This window comes from Misgurnus anguillicaudatus, chromosome 21 (genome assembly GCF_027580225.2).
Source record: "Misgurnus anguillicaudatus chromosome 21, ASM2758022v2, whole genome shotgun sequence".
NCBI lineage: Eukaryota > Metazoa > Chordata > Actinopteri > Cypriniformes > Cobitidae > Misgurnus > Misgurnus anguillicaudatus.
The window spans coordinates 3,370,918-3,395,391 of record NC_073357.2 but is presented as its reverse complement, the minus strand read 5'-3'; the positions used below and the strand labels follow the sequence as shown (position 1 = coordinate 3,395,391).

Below are 24,474 nucleotides of genomic sequence, written 5' to 3'. Positions count from 1 at the left end.
CAATACCAAACATGAAATCAAGATACCTGTAATACCCCAGCTAAAAAGCTTTCTTATATGTAATAAGTTGTAGTAATTTTAACTACTTCTATAACTACATTTAACTACAGTCTTTGGTTTTTTTGTAATTATTAAAGTGCATGAGCAGCTTCCTCACAACACATAACTCAGATCTGATCCCGCTCATTGTCTTTTCACTTCAGCTTAGTGATCTCTTCTACACATTTTCCACAAATCTGTGCTTTGTACAAGTTAAAAAATTATCAAAATAGAAAGAAAATGTCTGATAGGTTAGCGTGAGTTATTACATTATACTGAATTACGTTCACCTCCATTTTACACAAACTACTGTATGTTATGAGTCTGCATGTTTATTTATAAAGGATCAGATACATGGATTATAAATTTACACCTGATTTTAAACATTGATTATTTGTCATTAGTCTACTATAAACTGATGTCAACACTGAAGAATAAATGATGATCCGTCAATGTATCCGTTGGTTTGTGTGTTTATGATATAAAGAGTGAAACCTATATAAGAATGATGTCATGATTTTAAGCTGAAGCAATATCAATGAGTCAGTTGTTAAAATTAACATTTAAATTGAGATTTATTCTCAAACTAACATGACAAGGCTTGCAGAAAAACTTTTACTTAATGTTTTATATTCTGGATGCAAATTAATTTGTTGTAATGAACAGGTTAGATGATCAGAGGAGCTGAATTTTGACCTTTATCATTAAGACCTGGGCTGAAAAATGGAAAGAGTTTCTCAGTGAAAGTTTGAGCAGTATAAGAGTAGATATGAGACCTGGACTCTACATCATAAAAACAAACCAAACCCTTATCATAATCCACAAACACCCCGACCTTCTGTGCTTTCACTTTCAGACACAGAGAGACAGAAGGACCAGCACGGGCCCAATATTCATTCTCATTCCTCAGCATCACAGTCCAGAATCCATTATGAGGCTTCAGTGTGATCGGTCCCTTTCTGTTAATAGATTCTCTGGCCACTCCTAAATCCCAGTTAGTTTTGTCCTTCACCTGAACCTCAAAATAAAATCTCCCTGAGGAGAATCCCTCTTTTCCCAGGACACAGGGACAATTATCAAATCTCTGTGGATTATCTGGGAGTTTATGTTTAATGTCTCCATGTTTCACTTGTTTTCTATCTTCAGACAGGATGAGTTTTGGTTGAGCTGTATCAGGATCCAGAGTCACATCCACTGAGAGAGAGATGAGAGAATTTGAATGACAAATAAAGATGTTGATGTGTTATAATAGTAGAGACGAGTTTGTATATGTAAAGTATTATTGTTAGTGAATGTGAGAGAAGAGTGTAGATTACACATTGTACCTGCATACTGCTGCATCTCCATCAACTCTGTCAACACAAATCACAATAAAACATCAGCAAGAGTTTAGAGAAGAAACTTAAAAACTGAGGCTGAGTATTTAAGGGATGAAAGTCACGTTTTACGCTTTATTTTTAGTGACCGTTTTAAACTTTGTTTGGAGCAACCAGCAGCCTACACTTCGATATACTCGTGAATTCCTATTGGGATTACAATGGAGTCATCCTGCTGCAACAGACCACAACATAACTTCACTGACTGAGAATCTGCCTCAGGAATTACTTATTAGTAAAAATATTAACTTTACTAAACAAGGACAAACCAGGAAGAGGGGGAAAAGGGGTGGAGTGAAACAGCGAACCAGGAAGCTACTGAGCAGGAATCGCATCCCCTTGCCTTCAGTCATACTGGCTAACGTGTGGTCCCTCAGGAACAAGACGGAGGAACTACGGACAAATGTTTTGCATCTGCGGGACTACAGGGACGCGTGTCTTATGGCTTTTAAAGGAGACTTGGCTCACCGAGTTGGATACGGACCCGGCACTAAAGATCAGTGGCTTTGGAGCTCCTCTGCACCGGGACAGTGAGGTAACACACAAAATGCTGGGAGGAGGGTCTGCCTGTACATAAATTGCAGATGGTGTAGCAATATTACTGTGCGAGAGCGGATATGTCATCCTGACATCGAACTGATGTCTGTGTCACTACGGCTGTACTATCTCCCCAGGGAGTTCCCCCAGATTTTTGTGACTGTGGTTTATATCCACCCTAAAGCTGACGCCAAGTCCGCTACGGATATTGTTTTTAAAACCGTAAACAAACTTCAGTCCATCTCTTCTGCCGCTCCTAATTTTATTCTCTGCGATTTTAACCACTGCAACTTAAAGAAACTCTGAACAACTTTTATCAGTATGTAACCTGCCCCATACGTCGTAATAAAACTCTTGATTTGTGCTATGGCTACATTAAAGGCGCATATACATCCAAGGCGGGGCCAGCGCTCGGCAACTCTGACCATAACTCTGTCCACCTTTTACCTGCCTACACCTAGGTGTTGAGGAGGGAGAAGCCTGTTAGTAAACAGGTGAAGGTTTGGTCTGAGGACAGCTCTTCAGCGTTACAAGCTTGCTTTGAGTGCACAGACTGGACAGTGTTTCAGGACGCTTGTTCTGATATTGATGAACTTACTGACGTAGTCAGCAGTTACATCTCTTTTTGTAAAGACTCTGTTCTCCTGAATAGGGAAGTTAAGTATTATCCAAACAACAAGCAGTGGATCTCTAAGGACATCAAAGAACTCTTAATTAAACCAAAAACTGTTTTTAATGAAGGTGATGAGATTGCAGAGAGGGCTGTGAGAAAAGAGATTAGGGTTGAAATTAAAAAAGCTAAATTAAGATACAAGGATAAAATCGAGGCTGAGTTGAGGAGTAACAATTTGAAGGAAACCTGGAAAGGTATGAGACATTGATTGGGTCTACTAAGAAAGCCATCAGAGTTGCCCTGGATGGTTTTTCATCTGATAAACATTAAGCTGATGAATTTAATGTATTTCTATCTCGATTTGACAATTTTGATTTTAACGATGAAATGATTGAAATAAGGGGTAGCACACAGGCAGCTCCATCCATTACTATTGATGGTAGTACTGTGTATGTTTATGTATCATATGTGGAGCATTGCTGCAAATCCAATTTCCCCTTGTGGGACAATAAAGGTACTTTGACTTTGAAAACATTGACAGATAACAAGAATCTGTAACTATATTTCTATAGCAGATTATATGTGGGTTATTGGCAGCAGTTTATACTGAGCAGAGTTTTTTAAATGGTGGGGTAGCAAAATAAATAATTGTTTTTGTGATATCGTGTGTAGTGTTTTGTATTCTCTCAAGACACGTTTGTGTTTTCAGTTTCTTTACTCTTTCCTAACTTATTCTCCTAACAACCAATCGATATATTTACAGTATTTCTTTTGTAAAAATAGTTTTAAATAAAGGTACAAAAGTTGTCATTGGAACGTTACCTTTTAAAAATATCCTAAAATGTAACATTCAGGTACAGACACATTCTTTGAGGTACAAAAGTGTACTTTTTGAAAAGGTACCACAGTGACTTGTACTTTTGTACCTTCCTTACTGAGAGTGTATTAGAAATGTTTCATATAATGTCTTTACATATTTTAAGATTTACACTTTGTGTCTGAGAAAAGGGCAAAACAATAAAATCATGAATAAAAACTTTGCTATAGAGCCGCATCACACGACTACGAGAGTGATATTGTGTTTCAATGGCACAAATGTGTAACAAATGTGTAACAAATGTAAAACAACGAAGGATGGTCTTTAAAGGGGACATATTTAAGTTTAAGTGCTATAATTGGGTCCCCAATACTTCCATCTATGGTTGACAACCATTCCGTATAATACGGAATCGTCCCGTATTTGACACATAAAATTCTGATACGGAACGCACTTTGTTGCAATCATTTTAGTGCAAATACATGACAGACACACAGCTTCTAATATGTCAGACAATGAACGAAGACCGCGCCATCTGTATAAGAAAACCCTGACGGTGCGGTAATTTCTCCCTCTGTTTGTCTATTATCAGCGTAGCGTTTTTAACATCTTGGAGCATCATCGGAGAATGCCCTTTTAATTGGTTGTTTCAGTCATTGTGATGTCACTTATCATAGCAACAATGACGACAAGTGACAACAGCGGGAAAAGTAAAAATGACTGCATCCGAGCAGCCGCAAAAAAGAAACGAGCACAAAAATATAGAATTGAATGGGAAAATGACTACCCGTGGCTGGAATGCGTGAGGGACAATGAATACAAGGCCAATTGTACCATATTCCGTCGCGTTTATAATGTTTGTCACGGCGGAGTGTGTGACATTAAGCAGCACGCATCAGGAGAAAATCACATGAGAGGAGCGAGAGGCTGCGGGGACAGGAGGGAGCAATGCCAAGATTCCTTGTCCGTCAGACGTCTTCAGAGGCTCGTATGTAATTATGTGGATTTTTAAAACTCAAATATAGTTGATAAGAAAGTGATTATATTAAAAGAGATAGTACAGGTTTAGCCTAACATTCCACATATATCTCCCCAGTGTTCCCCCTCTGTTCCTGTGTCCTGCTCCCTGCCATCTCATAAGGTGTCAATCATTTCTTATGGGTTTCTTGATAAATAATTATGGATTTAGGTAGCTTAAAGTTTAAAAAGGGGTGGTGTCTTTTAAGAGGTTTCAGACGTATTATAAACTTATCAAATCCATGGTTCATTGTTGGCAATATGATCATGATAGCCTTTATATTTCACATCTATGTGGTTCAGTCTTGTATACTGATTAGGCATACATTGCTATTCTATAAATATTTAGGCCTAAGAAGAAATATATTTATCTAAATGTATCAATTAGTTTCCACTATTTTACTTTCCACTAAGTCATAATTTCAGGGGTTATTTTTTTCAAAGTTCTCTTCCGTGGTGGCATGTCACCGGACCCAGGCAAACCCTTAAAAGTGGTAATTTTAACATGTTAAACAACATGTATGTCAACAAAGTCATGTCCATGACCTCCGGAAGCAGAATGACCCGCATTTATAAATAGCAGAGAATGCTCCCGGTTCAGTCTCCTACCTTGAGCACCTGAGAATGGTTCAAGGACAAGGATAGTGATGGTCATCCCTCGGTCTCACAGATTAATAGTAACCTACGATCTGTTTCGACCTCACTTTGACCATCACTATGGTCTAAAAAGGGATGACACATACCAACAGAGTCGCAAGAAACCCAGGATCAAGTAAAACATGGCTCGTTCAGGGACATGAGAGCAGCATCGCCGACCGGAGCTGGGCGAGTCATGTCCACCCTGTAAAATCTAGTAAAAGTGCATGGCGTACACCATGAAGCCGCCACACAGATATCCGCTGATGCCACACCCCTGAGGCAGCCCAAGATGTAGCCACACTCCTGGTAGAGTGAGCCCTTGTACCTGAAGGGACCGGTATCCTCCGAGCCATATAAGCATGGGAAATAACCTCCACCAACCAATGAGACAGCCTTTCTTTGGAAAGCGGCAGTCCCTGCTTGCCCCCCTCCCCCGTAACAGACAAACAGTTGTGAGTGCATTCTTCTCAAAGACTGTGTACGGGTCAGGTAGGCCTTTAAGGCCCTGTCTGGGCACAACGTGAGCAACTTGTCTCAGAAGGCTGGAATTGGGCTAGCTCCAAATGTTTATGGACGGCTGATCATGAACTTTTGGCAAGAAAGCTGGATTTGGCCAAAGTGACACATCAGTGACCCCTGCCTGCCACCTTAGACAGTCGACACTAACGGAGAGAGCACACAGCTCTCCATCGCATTTGGCTGAACAGAGAGTCAAGAGGAATCTAATTGTAGATCTGCATCTGAATTAGGCTCATAAGGACCTTCAGTGAGAGATGTCAGAGCTGTAGGCAGGTCCCAGCTTGGCGCCCGCAAGGTGTGACCTAGACATTACTGGCAGGCTCCCTTCAAGAACTGGCTAATCAGAGGGTGCCTACACATTGATGTGTTGTCTGCACCCTTGTGAAAGGCTGAAATGGCCGAAGCATAGACCTTTATCATACTTAACCCATAGACGCAAAGCTCCCGGGTTCAGATGCCAAAATGCTTGCACAGAAGATCCACTTTGCTTTGCTTTGATTTATGTGCCATGATAATAAATGGACTTGCATATTCAACTTCATCCTAAGATATGGACAATACATTTGTTTGTTTTTAGCAAGCCTAATGCATGCATCAAATTCAGGACCTATTACTCCTTACCCATCGTTACAGAGAGGGAGTGGAGGAAAAGCGTATTACAAACCTGTTGGCCAGTCTTGTGCCATAGCATCTACGCCCAAACTGCCCTCCTCCCCCTTGAGGGAGTACCATTCTTGGCAGTGTGTTGTCTCCACTGACACAAAGAGATCCCCAACCAGATCTGGCCAATTACGTCGGTGTTCAATCTCCATTCTCCCAGGAGTGGCCTTGTCCTGGAGAGAATGTCGGCCCCTCTGTTCTCCAAACATGGGATGTGCACTGCCCTCAGTGAAGAAAGTTGAGCCCATGCCCATGTCAGCAACTCCTCCGCCCCCTGGAGGCACCGCCGGGAGCTTGAAGATTTTTAATTCTTGAGTCTGGAGGGGGGACAGCGCAGCTGACACCACATGGGCCAGAGAAAGGCCAAAAGTAAGGACCTGGAACTGGAATTGGAAGGCAAAGCGCAGGAAGGGCTGGTGTTCCGGAAAGATTGGGACATGGAAAATGCATCTTTCAGGTCCAGGGATGTGAACCACTCCCCCTGTTGGATGGACTGCATCACCACTCTTTTGTGGACCATATTGAAAGGCAGTACCTTGAGGTCAAGCACTTACTGGGATCCAGGGAGAAAGATGTGCCCTGGTGGATGCAGCTCTTTTTTCCCACTCCCAGCTGACACATGAAGTGGGGGATGCTATGGCCACTGCAGTGCTGTGCCGCAGACAGGTTTGGCTGGCACAAACCTCCCTGCCAGATGCCATTAGACAGGAGCCGCCACGGGGAGGTTGAGCAGCTCCTGTCTGATGGCATCTGGCAGGGAGATTTGTGCAGGGTTCCCACACCTTAATTAACTTCAAATTCAACGACCTTTCAAGGACTTTCCAGGTGCAATACCCTCAAATTCAAGGACTATTTAGTGGGAGCACATTTCAAGTGAGAGCAAGGTTACATCGTGTTAGCTTTTAAGATACATTGTTACAGTTCCCTTTTGAGGGAACTCGCGCTGCGTCACTGCGGTGACACTTTGGGGACGCCTGCAGTTGTAAGTGCGTCTAAATGTGTATATCAAATTCAACCAATGGTGAGGCTTAACGACAAAGACAGGGTAATGCGGGAGCCAGGAAGTATATCGCTATCTGAAATATTGCCAAAGTCACGTTACAGTGATGCAGGAAGTATGGCAAGGGAGACATAGCGTCTGGTTCCCTTCTCAGGGATCAAGAGTTACATACGCAACCCGAGACATTTTCAGGTGTCAAACACAACTATGCCAAAAAAGCATTTTGGTATGAATCAACATTCGCATACAGAAGATAAAAGCATTTAATGCAAACAGTTTAGCACGTGTGCTCAAAAGATCTAGAATTTTTATGATATTATCCTACATTACATAGAATAATATGGATTTTTTTTCCAGAAAACGTCTTGCATAAAATAGATTCAAACACTTTCAGTGACCTGTATCTATGCATGTATATTTTCAAAAACTTCCTAGGCCCTTGAATTTTTTTCCCCAGATTCACAAACTTTCAAGGATTTCAAGGACCTGTGGGAACCCTGTTTGTGCCAGCCAAACCTGTCTGCAGCACAGCACTAAAGTGGCCATAGCATCCGGGACATCACGTGTCAGCTGGGAGTGGGAAGAAAGAGCTGCATCCATCAGGGCCCTGGAATCATGATCGTCTGAGCTCAGTGTCCTCCTCAATGGAGCTCTCAGGCCTGGATGAGAGGGGATCCTCTGTTATAAGTCTTGGTGACCTTCCAACCTGTCCAACCTTCCAGGCTGCTACAATGTAATGTGGGACAAACAATACCACAAATAATTTGAACAAAGATTAGAGCTAGTGGCAGACAGGCACACAAGTTTTCCGGCTGCAAACAGCAATAAATACAAATATAGGTATGGCAGGGGCCCACACCTGCGCTCGCACAAAGCCCAGGGCTGCGAACAGCGGTATAGGCACACTGTCAGGATCTGTCAGAATCATGTCTTTTATTATATCTAGTCTTTGTGTTCGGGGTCCTGGCAGTACCATGTGGGAAATGTGTGGTTTTAGTAGTGTATTACTCTGACCACGCATTGCCCGGGTCTCGTCTCTTTTTCCCCTATCCCTTACTCGTGATTATTTCCAGCTGTATGTAATTTATTTTGTCCCTATTTATTGTCCTTGTGTTTGCTGTTCTGTGCTCGTGCGTCTTGTTGTATTCCTCGTCGTGGTCCTGTTTTGCATCTGTGAGTATTTAAAAATATCAAGTCTAGTCTGTTATATGTAGTGTGAAGTTTATTGTTGGTTTATGTTTAGTTTAGTGTTAGTTTAGTGTTCCACTCATCCTGTCTTGTTTTGCCCCCTCGTGGGTTTTGTTTTCCCCTGTTTCTTGTACAATAAATCATTCATTTTGTGTCATGTCCCCACTTGGGTTCATTTCTTTGTTAATTCCGCACACACACACACACACACACACACACACACACACACACACACACACACACACACACACACACACATACACACACACACCTTTATTGGATATTAAAGTTTTGAACTGGGGTTCCTGACTGTGTTCTTACCGACACTCCATGGCGACAATAAAATCCACTTAAAACCAGTCCAACTTCACTACATAAATGGTCCTTCGAGCCGGATGGTATCGTTACCATGGCAACCCCAGAACCCAATACTTCAAAGTCTGCTCCAGCTTCATGCCAACGCCCACGCAGAACAGTACAAAGGTCGGTTTACCTGGATGATTACATGGTCAGCTATCCTGGAAATCCATCCAAGCAGACTGTTAGACCTAAAGAAAAGCCATTGGTGACTTCTACCCCCATTTCCCCTCAAGTACTTGGAACAGCTGGCTCATCGGATGAGCTTATGATGCAGATCGTGGAAATTACAAGGCAGCAAAGCGAGACTGCTAGGTGCCAGACAGAGCCCTTGGAAAAGGTCCTGCTACACAGCACTCCTCTAGCATCTCCTCAGTCTTCGCGGGCATCATCACGGCATCAGACGCCTCGTGCCCGAATCCTGCAATCAGTGGAGAAGGGACATCTGAAATCTGATGTTAGCCTTAGTGATGTTGATTCACACCCTTTTTCCTGGCCACAACCTGCTAAACCCCAACCCACATTCGTTGAGGAGCTGTCACAAGTATTAACGAAAACCCATATCAGAGATTCTCATCTTCAGTCACCACCTCCTGTGAGCAGAGAAAATACTCTGTCATCACATCAGTATGCTTCACCATGCTACAGTGCTCCTTTAGACCCAGCCATAAGTCAATTGTCAGGTAAACCAGAGCCTTGGAATAAACCATTACCGCCACGTCGTGAACAAAGACCAAGCCGAACCACCCAGCTTTCATATAACCAAGTTTCATTCACTGAGATTCTCCCAGACCATAGCCAAATGGTTCTAGAGACTGTGCCAATGCCACAATTTTCAAACCATGTTACATCTCAGCTCAGGGCTGATGCAATGCCTTATTATCCTCAGCTTCCACCCTATGGGTTCCCAGGATTAGAGGGCCCCACTTTTCCAGATTTTACTAAAGAGGACAGAGCTCAGTATGTGGAACTTCGTATGGCTTTGGATAATTTGCTCCACCCCCAACTATCAGAGCATTATAAGTACTCCAAATTACTGAAGCATGCAAAGGTGCCTAATGCTCAAATTACTGAAGCATGCGAAGGTGCCTAATGCTCACAGACTAGTGTTAGCACATGCAGAATCCACTATGCCTTACACTAATGCCCTGCAAGCCCTGGATAGAAGGTATGTGCGGCCCTATCAGTTTGTGCTTAGCGAAATTGAGACCCTAGAGAACTTACCACCTATCCGTCCTGGTGATGAGCGGGCATTCAACAACTTCTCCCTCAGAGTCCAAGCTATAGTTGGCATGCTCAAAGCGCTTAAAGGAGACGGAGTAGAGGAGCTACACAGTGGGTCAAATGTGAAATGTCTGTTGAATCGTCTGCCTCGTTCACAACAAACCCAATTCAGGTGGCACCACCTTAAGCGAAACCCAGACAAAACAAAGGTCTCTCTACTTGAATTCGCAGATTGGCTGCAGCTTGAAGCCAACTGTATGGAATTCGACCCAACTGATGGTGTGAAGGCCACAAAATGAGATCAGCGGACTGTAATACGGGGCCAAGGTCAGCAAACCACCATAATGCATGGCATAGAACAAAAGAAGGCCATAGAACCCAAACCAAAAGTCAGTGTGCACATTCTGCAAAGCACAAAGCTGTCTGTCCATATTGCAGTATGGAACATTACCTCAGTCAGTGCACCACATTCATAGCATTAACCAAGGAGCAAAAGGTCACCTGGATAAAAGATAACAAACGATGCTGGAGATGTGCACGTACCCACATGGCAAAAGACTGTGATTTTAAACGGCCTTGTCATCTTTGCCAAGTCAAGCACCTTTCCATACTCCATGACATCAACCAAAGGAACTGTGAGGTCACCAATAAAAGCAGTAGCCTCTATAACTCAGAGACTCTGTACTTAGATCAACCCCGCTGTGGTGGAAAAGTGTTCCTGAAAGTTGTTAAAGTCACTCTTTGAACAAGACTTTGAACACTTTTGCTGTTCTTGATGATGGCTCAGAGCGCACCATCCTGCTCGACACAGCTGTCCAACAACTCGGTCTAAAAGGCAGACCAGAACAGCTAAACTTAAGGACAGTACACCAAGACATCAGGACATTGAATGGCACTTCTGTAACCTTCAGTTTATCTACTCCAAACAACCCACAAAAGAGATTCAAAATTCAAGAGGCCTTCACAGCACATCAGTTTGAACTAGCAGAATACTCCTACCCAGTGACCACTCTCCAAAGCAAATACAGACACCTCAAAGGAATACCTATTCCAACTCTGATCAAACCTCGCCCCTTACTGCTTATCGGATCAGATCACACTGACCTTATCACTCCAATTGAACCTTGTACGACTAGGTCCACCTGCAGGTCCAGCAGCCATCAAAACTCGCCTTGGTTGGTCTTTGCAAGGCCCATCCAAACATCTGCAGGATCAACTCCCAGTGTCCCAGTGTCTGTTTACATCTGTAAGTTCTTCATTTGCAGATCTGTACTGCCAAGTCGAAAGATTATGGCAAATGGACATCCTTTCCTACCACAACGAAAAAACAGTAGTAAGATCACAACAAGACCAACAGGCACTGGACATGCTAGAGACTTAGACGATATGGATGATAGTGGATGGAGTTGACAGATACGCTACCCCTCTTTTGAGAGTAAAGAACATGCCCCTGTTACATGGTCCAAAGGAGGCTTTGATGTGCCACCTTCGCAGTACAGAATGTCGATTAGCAAGGGACCCACAACTTGCTAACAAGTACCAAGAGGAAATCAATAAACTGGAGAAAGCTGGTTACGCAACTAAAATACCACCTCAAGAAGCAGCTCTGTCTACAGAATCATGGATTCTGCCCCACCATATTGTAACCCATAATGGCAAGCAGAGAGTTGTGTTCATTTGCTCGTTCACGTACAATGGGGAAAATTTAAACAAGCTGCTCCTACCTGGACCCACATTAAGCCCCTCACTCCTTGGAGTATTAGTCCGCTTCAGAGAACACAGAGTAGCCATAAGTGGAGACATAAAGGGGTGTTTCATCAGGTCCGTCTTCTGACTGAAGATAAACCCCTTCTTAGGTTCTTGTGGCGGGACTTAAAAACCGAAAACCCACCTGATGTGTACGAGTGGCAGGTCCTCCCATTTGGCACAACTTGTAGCCCCTGTTGTGGCACATATGCACTACAACGACATGTCTTTAATCACTGCCAGCAGGGGGATATGCTACAGCAGTCAATTGAGCAATGCTTTTATGTCGACAACTGTCTACAGAGCACACAATCTGCTTTGGAAGCCCGTGAGCTAATTGATGGACTAAGGTCCTTACTGATCACAGGTGGGTTTGAGATCCGTCAGTGGGCAAGTAATGAGGCCTCAGTGGTAAATCATCTCCCCAAAGAGGCCAGATCCGAGAATACAGAGTTGTGGATTTCCCACAGTCAGTCAGACCCCCAAGAGATGACTCTAGGCTTAAGCTGGCATTGTGTACCTGACACCCTTCATTACCATCACCGTCCTCTATCCTATCAAGAGGTAACCATGAGAAATATATACCGGGTCCTCGCTAGCCAGTATGACCCCCAAGGATACATCATACCTTGTACCACCAGGGCTAAAATATTGGTACGACAGTTGTGGGAGAAGGAACGAGAATGGGATGACCCCCTACTTCCCTCTGAATTGCTGCAGGCCTGGCAAAAATGGGAAGTCGAACTGGAACACCTGCCCCTGATTACCATACCTCGGTGTTATGTGTCAGCCAAGCTGGATGTGCCAGAGGTAAATCGAGAACTTCACATCTTCTGTGATGCCTCTGAGGCAGCCTATGGGTCGGTAGCATACCTCCGTACCGAACACCAAGGAAAGGTTGAGCTGGCATTTATCCTTGCCAGATCCAGAGTGTCTCCTAAACGGCAGCAGTCAATGCCCAGACTTGAGCTTTGTGCTGCTCTCACCGGAGCACAGTTAGCCAAGTTACTGCACAGTGAACTGTCATTAAAGATCATAAATACGGTCCTATGGAGTGACTCCACAACCGTCCTGACCTGGCTGAAATCGGAATCCTGCAGTTTCAAAGTATTTGTAGGAACGAGAGGGACCGAGATACAAGAACTGACTCAAGGTCACTGTTGGCACTATGTAGATTCAGCTAGCAATGCTGATGATGACATTACCCGGGGCAAAACATTGCTTGAATTATCCCAACACAGCAGATGGAGACAAGGACCAAATCTCCTCTACCTACCGCCTGAGTTATGGCCAGAAAACCCTCCCACCGAACCAATGGAGGACCCTACTGAGTACCGTAAACCAAAGTTTTGTGGGCTCACATTGGCTGATACTGGACCATTACTGCCAGATGCTACCCAGTTCTCAACCTTTGAGGAACTTGTAGAGGCTACTTTCCAATCCTTAGACGGGGCAGCAGGAAATCCAAATGATACAGAAGCATCTTAATACCAGCAGGCTGAAATAAGTTTATTAAGGCAAGCCCAAATAGACAGTTTCCACACCGAATACCAAGCACTCAGAGATGGTAAGCCTATGCCTTCCTCCAGTCGTTTACTCACTCTATCACCAGAATTTGATGAAAAAACTGCACTGATCCGTGTAGGAGGATGGCTACGCAGAGCCACAGATCTGGATCACAATACTTTACATCCCATAGTCCTGGACCCAAACCACCCTGTCACTCATCTCATCATAAAACAATATGACACTAAACTTTGCCATCCTGGTCCTGAAAGGGTCTTTGCAGAGATACGGAGACATTACTGGATCCTCAGAGGGAGAGAATTAGTAAAACGCCATCAACATTCCTGTGTAGAATGTAGCGAATTAGCGGGAGGAGGGAAATAACGTTATTTGAAACACTATGAACCTCCGACCGAAACACTACGGGGATTCCCAAGGGAATCTTAGATTTTAGCTCAAAAGGGAATATTATGTATAATTAACTGTAATTAATTATACAAGTTTATCAGGTTTTACCTGGCGTAGCAGAATTAATAATAACAATTAATTAATATGTTCGTCCACCGAAGACATATATCCATAATCGTATATTAACGTCTAAGAAATGTTAATTTCATGGCCTTTAAAATTAACCTTCTCACTGATATACAGTGCTACTCGCAGCGTGTAGCTGGATCAAAAGGCAGAAATAGTGACTTTAATTTCATGAGCATTGAACACAGAAACAATTCAATTGTGAAAATGCAAACCGGTTTATTAACTATAAAATGAAGTACACATAACGACTAACTAAACATACACACATACAATAACATAAAACATAGATGAGAAAGAAAAGATTGAAAAAGCTAGAGAGAGAGAGTAAAAGATTGGCAAAGCACTATTGCTTAACATCTGCACAAACCATCGGATAATCTCTAAGGATCGCCTTAATTTTCATAAGGGGTAAAGCTTTGAACATCAGCGAGTAAAACGAGTTTATACTTGCGTTTGGCTCTTTGTGATGCGGTGCGAGGTTTCTTATGCTGCGGTGCGAGCAAGGAGAGAGAGAGAGAATCCAGGTGTGTTCGTTGAAGATGAAAGTCCGTTAAGTTGTTTCGTAGGGCGGATTGGTCCGCGGGGTTTTCCGAACTCTAGCGCAAAGCCAGGAAAGACTGTCCCGAAGAGACAGGACAGGGCTCAGAGAAAAGATGATGAATCCGAGGGACTCTGGGTGAGTCTCAGCGAGTTTCCAAACTGCGCTGGCAGGTTACCTGAGTAACCGGGCGACTGAGCGCTCATGAGTGAACTAAGCCACTGACTGAGATACTGAGCGAATTAAGCGATTGAGAGATTGAGCGAACTGAGCAATTGAGCTATTGAGCTTGGGCGATAGGCCGTTTTGTCCTTTCACGCACCCAGCCCATTTTAGGTGAATGACCAATGTGCGAAGTGTTCGATCGCACGGGGAAACAAGCCTTTGTTCTTTCAGACATCACATTTGCGTAATTGCATAATGATAAAAGTTTGTTTCCATAACTCTTCAAATCGATATTAAATGACATTGATGCGGCTTATGGTAATATGATACATAGAAATGATTAATAAATAAAGAGTAGATTAATTTGATACTAGACAAGACATGGGTTTAAGATCACGTTGAATAATAATTTCATACCTAAGATATGAACCATGCTACAGTGAATAAAATCTAACTAAAGTGTTAACACACAGTTACATCACACATACATGATCATGCAGTAAAGGGATATAACATATATATACACATTTAAACAGCTCATTGTGATTTTTAGACGTGGTTTCATCAGAGACATTTAGTCCGTGCCCCCCCTGCTGTGTCTCTGGCAACTGTCATTCGATCGGGTCTCAGGTTTCTCTGGTGGAATTCCTTTGAACCTCCTTTGAAGACTGCATTTGTTTTAATTGTTGCCCATTTTACACCCCTGATAGGTGGTAGATATCTGGGTGATTGTGTTATCAGGACACAGGGTTATCTAAAGTCACAATTTTAGGGCTGTTTACGATCCAGACGCCAAATGGCCTCAATCTGACTCCGAGCCATTTGCTACAAGAATGCCAAAGATGGAGGGCTAAACCTAGCATCCCAAAGATGGCAGAACTACCTGCAGCCAAACTCCGCCTCATGAAGCCAGCCTTTTACTCAACAGGGGTAGACTGCTTTGGCCCATTCCTACTAAAACGAGGGAGGAGTAATGAAAAGAGGTGGGGTATCATTTTTAAGTGTATAACTACCCTGATCACCTAGATCTACTCAGTAACATGGACACAGACTCTTTCCTGATGGCCCTTAGGCGTATGATTGCTCGACGAATTGAAATTCTGGTAGATCAGGGCACTAATTTCCGTGGAGGGGATAAAGAGCTACAGACAGCTTTTACGGCCATCCAGTCCACACCTCCAAACCCAATTGGCCAAACAAAAAATCCAGTTTCAGTACAACCCTCCTAATGCCCCACATTTTGGAGGAACGTAGGAGCGGGAAATACGCTCAGTCAAAGCCGCTCTGCGTAGTACAATAGGATCCCAAACACTAACAGAGGAAGTCCTAAGAACACTTCTCATAGAGGTTGAGTCTATACTCAATGCAAAGCCACTAGGATATGTCTCTTCTGATGTGGGAGATCCAGATCCAGTAACCCCTAACTACCTTTTAATGGGGCGGCCAGATTCATCACTACCCCAAGTGGTGTACCCCGAATCTGAAATACTTAGTCGGAAAAGATGGCGACACTCACAAGTATTGGCAGATCATCAGAAATTACCTCCCCACTCTGCAGACACGTCAGAAATGGATGAAAGACTCAGAAAACCTCACTCCTGGAACTATTGTGATGATAGTGGATCACCACCTTCCTCGGGCTCAGTGGCCTGTTGGGAAAGTAATAACTACCTACCCTGGATCGGATGGTCGTGTCCGCTCAGTAGAGATCCAGGTGAAAAACAAACCGACCAGTGGCTTGTCTTATCAAACTACCAGACATCCCTGAAGATAACCAAAATACGGACTACATTAGGAATAATGGAAGTACATTTGCACAGCAAATGTAGGGGCGGCTGTAGAAAAGGAAGAATTATAGCAGCCTCTGCTGGACACTTGCTCTCCGTGTATCAGACACACTCATATAGATGCACCACTCACGTGCTGGTCACGGAACTTTCCACAGCGATCATGCATCAGTCGCGTGAGCGAGTGGCCAATCAGAGCGCAGTATCAATCTGATGATGCTGAGGAGAACTTTAGTTTCGTAAGATGTAAAGTGTTTATTGTGTGTCCTAAGTTCATCCAGTGTTGTGTGCGTCTGTAACTAAAAACCACACACACACATCCTCACACATAGACAAACATGCAAGAATGATAATTCACCTGTATCCATGCAACCTTTATTGGATATTAAAGTTTTGAACTGGGGTTCCTGACTGTGTTCTTACCGACACTCCATGGCGACAATAAAATCCACCTAAAACCAGTCCAACTTCACTATAGTCTTGAAGGAGGCTATTTATAAATGCGGGTCGCTCTGTTTCCAGGTCATGGACATGATTTTGTTGACATATGGTCTCTGTGATAGGCAGAACAAAGTTGATCATTCCTTTTTTAGACCGTAGTGATGGTCAGAGTGAGGTCGAAACAGATCCCTTTGTTTGTTTTGAATATCATAACTGACTCACAGGCCTGAAGTTTTTATTGTACAGTACATGACGGAAGTGAGAGGAGCACAAGACGTAGAAATGAGTGCTTATAACGCCATATATTCATTAGGATACATGTTAAAAACTAATTGGTATAGCGTTTATAGCCTGTGCTAGTTGGTGGCAAATTGATGCACTATTTGAGTGGAACTCCCCGTTAAACAAGGTTAACTGAGACGCTGTCACTTATACACCTGAAACAGAGCGCTGTTGGCAATCACTAGTGATTTGTCCTTGTTTATTGTAGTACTTATGCTCTTATTTTAAGTGTCTGTGGCATGAAGGTGAATGGTGAGCAGATTAGTGTGTAACCCTCACAAAGTCACAAATATGTGACCGTACAGCTCAAGTTAGTCATTCTGAAATGACCAGTTGAGGAATGACACAAACAGTTAAGCATTCCTGTGATGATACAATAATAATAATCATTGATCTTTGATGAACTAATATTTGTTGAACATACCAGTCTGAGTTAGTTTCTCACTAAGAGTCTCTTGTAGTTGAGTCAGAGCTTTCTTTAGAGTCTCCACACTCACATGAGTATTCGTACTGATCTCAGACCAGTTCTTCATGTCTGGAGCTCTGTACAGGGATGGTGAGTCAATCTACAACAGGAAAGAGAGATGAGAAATCTATCAGCATGAGAGAGAGAGAGAGAGAGAGAGAGAGAGAGAGAAAAGAGACTTTTGACTTTTAAAAACTCTTTTAATTAATAAACATTAAGATAAACATCAAAAAAACAAACTATTACAATCTATTACCAATTAAATTCCAGATTCCCTGATTCACTTATAACAGGGGTGCCCAACCCTGCTCCTGGAGGGCTACCGTCCTGCAGATTTCAGTTCCAACCCAGCTCCAACACACCTGTCTGTAATTATCAACCAACCCTGAACACCTTGATTAGCTGTTTCAGCTGTGTTTGATTGGGGTTGGAGCTAAAATCTGCAGGACAGTAGCCCTCCAGGAACAGGGTTGGGCACCCCTGACTTATAATCACCAATGCTTCTCCAAAGCCCCATCTCCATTCAAAATACAGAATATTATTTGTATGCCGGTAGTAAGTATATTCAATAATCACTCTTGACTTCACCAAAGACTTGAATAGGGTTACCAAATTTACATCCTCACCAGAATTTTTACACTGATGTGTCTTATAAATTGCAAGCTTAGCTTGCCCTATCAAAAAGTTGGCAAGTGTACACTGTTGCTGCTGAGACCTCTTATACCGGTAACCCATTATAAATAGTGAATTGGTATAAGGGATACCCAACTTTACAATAATTTCCCCTAACAATTCGAACAATGAGCAAAATCGAGAACACTCACAAAACATATGGAAAATAGTGTCATGTACATTACAACAGGGACACATTGGTCTCATTAAGCTTTGAAATAAGAGTTTGAGGGAACAATACAGTGCAGTAATCTCCACTGAAGGTCCCCACATCTCTTAGAGATAGGAGGTTTATACAACAGACTCCAAGATGGATATATCCCATCAGGAATAGATAGAAAGGACCTCCATTTAGTATCAGGTCTTTGCTTCAATTGTCCCAGATGTATAGATTTGAACCAACTATGATATAACATTTTTTCCCAATGCAAGAAAAGAAAGAGAGAGAGAGAGAGAGAGAGAGAGAGAGAGAGAGAGAGAGAGAGAGAGAGAGAGAGAGAGAGACATTGACCTGTATTAGATGAAGATGATCTTCTCTTTCTGTGATCTTCTGCTGCTCACTGTCTCTCCGCTTCAGCTCAGTGATCTCCTGCTCCAGATTTTTAATGAGATCTTTATCCTGTTTCTCTTCTGCTTTCTGTTCCTCCTCCATCATCTCCAGCAGCTCAGTCTGACATCTCTCAATGGATCTGATCAGATCACCGAAGAGCTCAACACTCGCTGCTTTCTCCTGCTCTCTGCTTCTCTGAGAAATCAGTTTTTCTTTTCAATTCATCACCTTTATTTATAAGACAAATCAAAACATTATCATCCATCAAATATTTCACATCTTCAACTCACTTTTCTGAGTTCTGCTGAGTGTTTGATGTCTTGAATCTTCTTGATTCTCTTCTGGATCATCTGCTGAATGTCTGTCTGTGTCTTCATCAGTTGAGTCTATAGACAGACACATTTGATCATCGTCTGACAAAAGATCATGTTGCTCAGGGGCGGAGTGGGACCAAAAAATCTACCAGGAAATTTCGTATACCACCGGCCCTCCATGGTTTGTATTTGTAGTAAAACTACGGTAATACAAATCGTAATCAATCTGCAAAAAAAATCATAATAATAATAAAATCATGAATAATTTTCCTAAAAGTAACTATATAAAATGATACCTGTTTGAAAGAAGGAGATGCGCACCTGTCAATCAGCTATTACATAACAGAGCGAGGCAAAAGATGAATATGGAATACTTTCTTTACATCTTTGAAAAACTGAAAGAATGTTTCCTTTAAATATCGTTTTTGTCATATAAAGTTTTGAGAGATAATAATGTTTTTTTCCACTGTTATTGCTCATTTATTTTAACGTGTTTGGCGAATTTACCTCAGAGTTTATTTCAGTTATTTTGCTGTTTTCCGGTAATAATAGTACAATTTACATGCCAATCCTACTTCCTTGTCTTTTTATTCATTTCATTATGCTGTTATAGATAGATAGATTATTTATTTGTCAATTTCTTCACATACAAAGCATACAAAGCAATCGAAATTACGTTTCTCTCCATCCCACGGTGAAATACAAGAAACATATAATTACAGAAATAGACTATAGCACATCAAACAGAAAAGACAAGACACGTAATTACAAGAATACACCGAATTTACAAACATCCAAAGTGTGCAATGGCATGGTAATATAAGACTTTATCAAAGATAGTATCTGAAATGTGCAAATGGCATTGTAGTGCATAGTTCGATCATAGCAGCATAAATATGTGTGCAACTGGCATGTTAGTGCGAGGACAGTCATGGGGGGGGGGTCAAAATGTGCAAATGGCATGGTAGTGTAAAACAGTATCAAAAAACACTATTCGATATGTGCGAATGGCATTATAGTGCAAGATAGTTCAATGTATGATAGTGCAAGGACAGTCATGGGGGGGGTCATCTTATTGGCGGCCTGGTGATTGAGGAGAAAGAGTTCAGCATCCTAACAGCCTGGTGGAAGAAGCTGTTGCTGAGTCTGGTGGTGCGGGAGTGGAGGCTCCTGTACCTCTTCCCAGATGGCAGGAGACTGAACAGATTATGGGCTGGGTGACTTACATCACTCACGATTGTGGTCGCTTTGCGTGTGAGGCAGGTGGTGTATATGTCTTGCAAAGTGGGAAGTGGGGCACCAATGATCTTTCCGGCTGTATTAACTATACGCTGAAGAGCTTTCCTGTTGTATTCAGTGCAGCTCCCACCCCACACAGTGATGCAGCTGGAAAGGATGCTTTCAATGGTGCCTTTATAGAAAGTGCTCATGATGACTGGAGGAGCCCTTGCTCGTCTAAGCCTGCGCAGGAAGTAGAGACGCTGCTGAGCCTTCTTCACCAGAGATGCAGTGTTGGTTGTCCAGGAGAGGTCTTCGCTGATGTGCACCCCCAGGAATTTGGTGCTGCTTACTCTCTCCACATCGGCACCGTCGATGGATAATTGCAGGTGTTCAGTGTTACCTCTCCGGAAGTCAACAATAATTTCCTTTGTTTTGCTGACGTTCAGCAGGAGGTTGTTTTTCCTGCACCAGGTGGTCAGAAGGTCCACCTCCTTCCTGTAGTGAGTCTCGTCTCCCTTGGTGATGAGACCCACCAGAGTTGTGTCGTCCGCAAACTTAATAATGTGGTTAGTGTTATGGGTTGTTGTGCAGTCGTGTGTCAGCAGCGTGAAAAGCAGCGGACTGAGCACGCAGCCTTGAGGGGCCCCTGTGCTCAGTGTGATGCTGCTTGAGGTGTTGTTGCCAACAATCTACTTGAGACCTCTGACTGAGGAAGTCCAGTATCCAATTGCAAAGTGAAATACTTAGTCCTAGTTTGTGAAGTTTGCAAATGAGTTGATGTGGAATTATTGTGTTGAATGCAGAACTAAAGTCTATGAATAGCATTCTCACGTATGTGTCTTTTTTGTCCAGATGGGTAAGGGCTAGATGAAGAGCATAGCAGATTGCATCATCTGTAGATCGTTTGGCTCGGTATGCAAACTGGTAGGGGTCCAGGGTGGGTGGGATTATGGATTTGATGTGTGACATGACAAGCCGTTCGAAGCACTTCATAATGATGGGTGTCAGTGCCACAGGGCGGTAGTCATTAAAGCAGGATGGTGCAGATTTCTTTGGCACAGGTATGATGGTGGCTGCTTTGAAGCATGATGGAAGCATGATGGAACTGTGGCTTGCTTCAGGGAGTTATGTGGATATTTATTGCCATATAAGACGTCCATTGCCGTTATATAATCTCGACTAATATTCAAATCATATGCGGAATAATGTGTGTATCTTTGAATAACTGTAAGATTTAATCCGATTTAATACAGTTAATTCTTAAAAATAATTTTTGTCAAAGTTTTTGTTAGGAATGACAAAGGACAGATAGATTCCAATGCAGAAGTAATTTATTGAATATGCACAGAGAGAAATAAATGACTTCAGCCACCAGATGAGGATATTCCCTGGCTATTAAGGCACGGGGTGAAAGGTTGGGGGCCACGATACGGGGTGAGGCTCGTAGACTGCTTCCGTGAACGCCGGGTCACGGAAGCAACAGGGACAGGACAGGTCTCTCTCCCGGGGGAAACTCTCAGTCAAAGCGTAGTACCATCCACGGCAGAGTGAGTGCAGATCTTACGTCTCTAAGAGAGAGATACCAACGACAGGGTGACAGTCTGCGACGTAGATACACCGTGGAAATTTACCCAGCAGTTCTGGACCACGGCAACTGACTCCAAAGGACATGCTGGACACAGTCTGCGATGTAGATACACCGTGGAAACTTAACCAGCAGTGCTGGACCACGGCAGCTGACTTTAAAGGATACGCTGGACAGCGCTATAGGCAGCAACGCAGCTGGAGCTGCGACAGTCCCGTGAGCTCCTAGTCCACTCGATGGAGAGCTGGTGGCAAAATAGTTAATCCACAATGTAGACAAAGTCTTAGATGAAATACAGATAATCCACAATGCAGGCAAAGTCTTAATGCTGGTAAATGCTCAGGCTGGAAACTGGAAACTGGAAAACAGCAGATAACACAGAAAAATGATTTCTGACAAAAAATCTAATAACTAGACAAGACAAGACTAGGTGACGAGGTACAAAGACAAACTCGCAAAGAGCAGAGAACTGAGGGAGATAAAATAGCAAACCGATTGGGCGATCAACAAGGATCAGCTGTGAGATGACGTGAGTGAAAAATCAACGGCAAAAGGGAATCACCTGTGAAGACGCGCAAACGTGACCTGTCAACAAAACACAACAAACACAGGAAAAGCAGAGCACACGGCAGCCTGTAAGACAGAAATCATGGCAGTTTTGAGAAATAATAATGTTGTGAGGATATATATTGCCATATTGCAGTTGAATACTCTCGTTTATAATATGAAAATCACATAGTAGGGAATATATAATGTGATACTGCAAAGTTACCCTTCTTATTTTTATTTATTATATAACCATATGGAGACAAACATTTGCAAATGTGCTGATTTAATCTATTCATGTACTGACCACCAAGCTAAAGATTTTAAACATCCTTAATCCACACTTACTATCAAATAGTCTATCTGCTTGATGGATCAATCCGACCGCATATGTACTCCAATAAACAGGCATTCAGCGGCACGGCTTTTTACATCAAATGCCGACAGGCTATGCCATTTGGGGAGAGCCGTTCAATGATATTTTTAAAAATCCTAAACATGGTTGGACCTGCCGAACAGGTTGAGCACTTTTATGTTGAGCAAAGAGGCTGCACAGTTTGACCAGCGGGAAGCGGCCGCACATCAAGCCGCCAGACCGGGTTGCTATAACTCGCAATTGAACGCGACCCTTGCAGCCTCAAAACACTACCGGCCCAACGGAAATTGTCCCGACTCTCCCGATGGCCACTCCGCCACTGATGTTGCTTGAATATGTATAACAGATGAATAAAGCATGTATTAATGTTGTTATGAACTCGTACCTTCTTCTCTTTACTCTCCTCCTCTAGAGGAACAGTGTTGTGATTCTTGTGATCTCCATCAGTACAAAACACACAAACACATGTCTGATCATCTCTACAGAAGAGCTCCAGAGGTCTCTCATGTTTCTCACATATATAGTCCTTTATATTCTTCACAGGATCTATCAGTTTGTGTTTCTTTAAAGTCACTTTCTCATGAAGGTCCAGGTGAGTTTTACAGTAAGACGTCTGACACACCAGGCAGGACTTCAGGGCTTTTCTTTCATCACAGATGTCACAGAGGACTTCAGATCTTCTCAGATTGATCTTCTCAGACTTAACTTGACTTGACTTTTCTTTAAAGATCAGCATGAGCTCTCTAAGTGTTGTGTTGATCTTGAGTTCTGGTCTTTTACTGAATGTTTCTTTACAGTATGGACAGCTGTAGATCTGACTGTTGTCCCAGCACTGTTTCAGACAGATCCTGCAGAAGTTGTGTCCACATGGAGTGCTGACTGGATCACTAAACACATCCAGACACACACAACACTGAAGCTCTTCAGACAAAGCTGAAAAACACAGAAAAAATTCATCAACATTTATCACTTACACACTATTCACTGTATGTCTTAAATTAATTATACGATTTATTTCATATAATAAATAATGTGCTTTGTGTTGTTTGCTTACATGGAGGTTCACTCATACTCTCTCTTCTGGTCCGTCTTGGCTTCGGTGACGTTGGTGAAGATTCTGCCATTGTTCGTCTTCTCTTTAAAGCTTTTCAGGAAACAATCCCAACACAAATCAAATTTTACAGCTTGTCAGTTTTCATTCAAATATATTCTTCAGTTCACATACTGTACTTCCTGGTTCAGCTTAAGCCGTGTGACTCAATGACAGCAAACACTAAACTTCGATTTACTTTACTTTGATTTTACTAATATCATCTTGTTACTGTAGCTTAAAATAATTCAACTAGTTTAACTCATGCATTAATCAGATTTTGTATAATGTGTTCTAGTTAATTATAAACCCTACTGAACCAGAACACTAACATTAGAAACTTGTTCAGAGAAATTTCTCATATATTTCCATCATGTTACCTGTGAATGAGTATCAGATGTCTTCATATATGACTTTAAAAGTCTCAAATATCTTCTTTCTTAAAGAGATAAGAGTTTAAAAGATTGCAGATTGTTGATTGTCTGTTTAGTTTCACTTTCACTGAAAGTCCGTAGTTCACCTGGGATGATGTCATAGTTCCTCCCAGATTTCCTCTTACATATGGAACTGATCTGTATGATGTGTGTTTGGTGTGTGTTTATATACAGCTTCAATGTAGATTATATAAAATGTTTATATTTATAGATTGATAAATGTATTTCCCAC

The 24,474-nt window shown here is 42.5% G+C and overlaps 1 pseudogene; it reads right to left on the bottom strand.

Moving 5' to 3' along the window:
- Nucleotides 1-367: 367 nt before the first annotated feature.
- Nucleotides 368-23,658, bottom strand: LOC141353345 (E3 ubiquitin-protein ligase TRIM39-like; annotated as a pseudogene).
- Nucleotides 23,659-24,474: the final 816 nt, after the last annotated feature.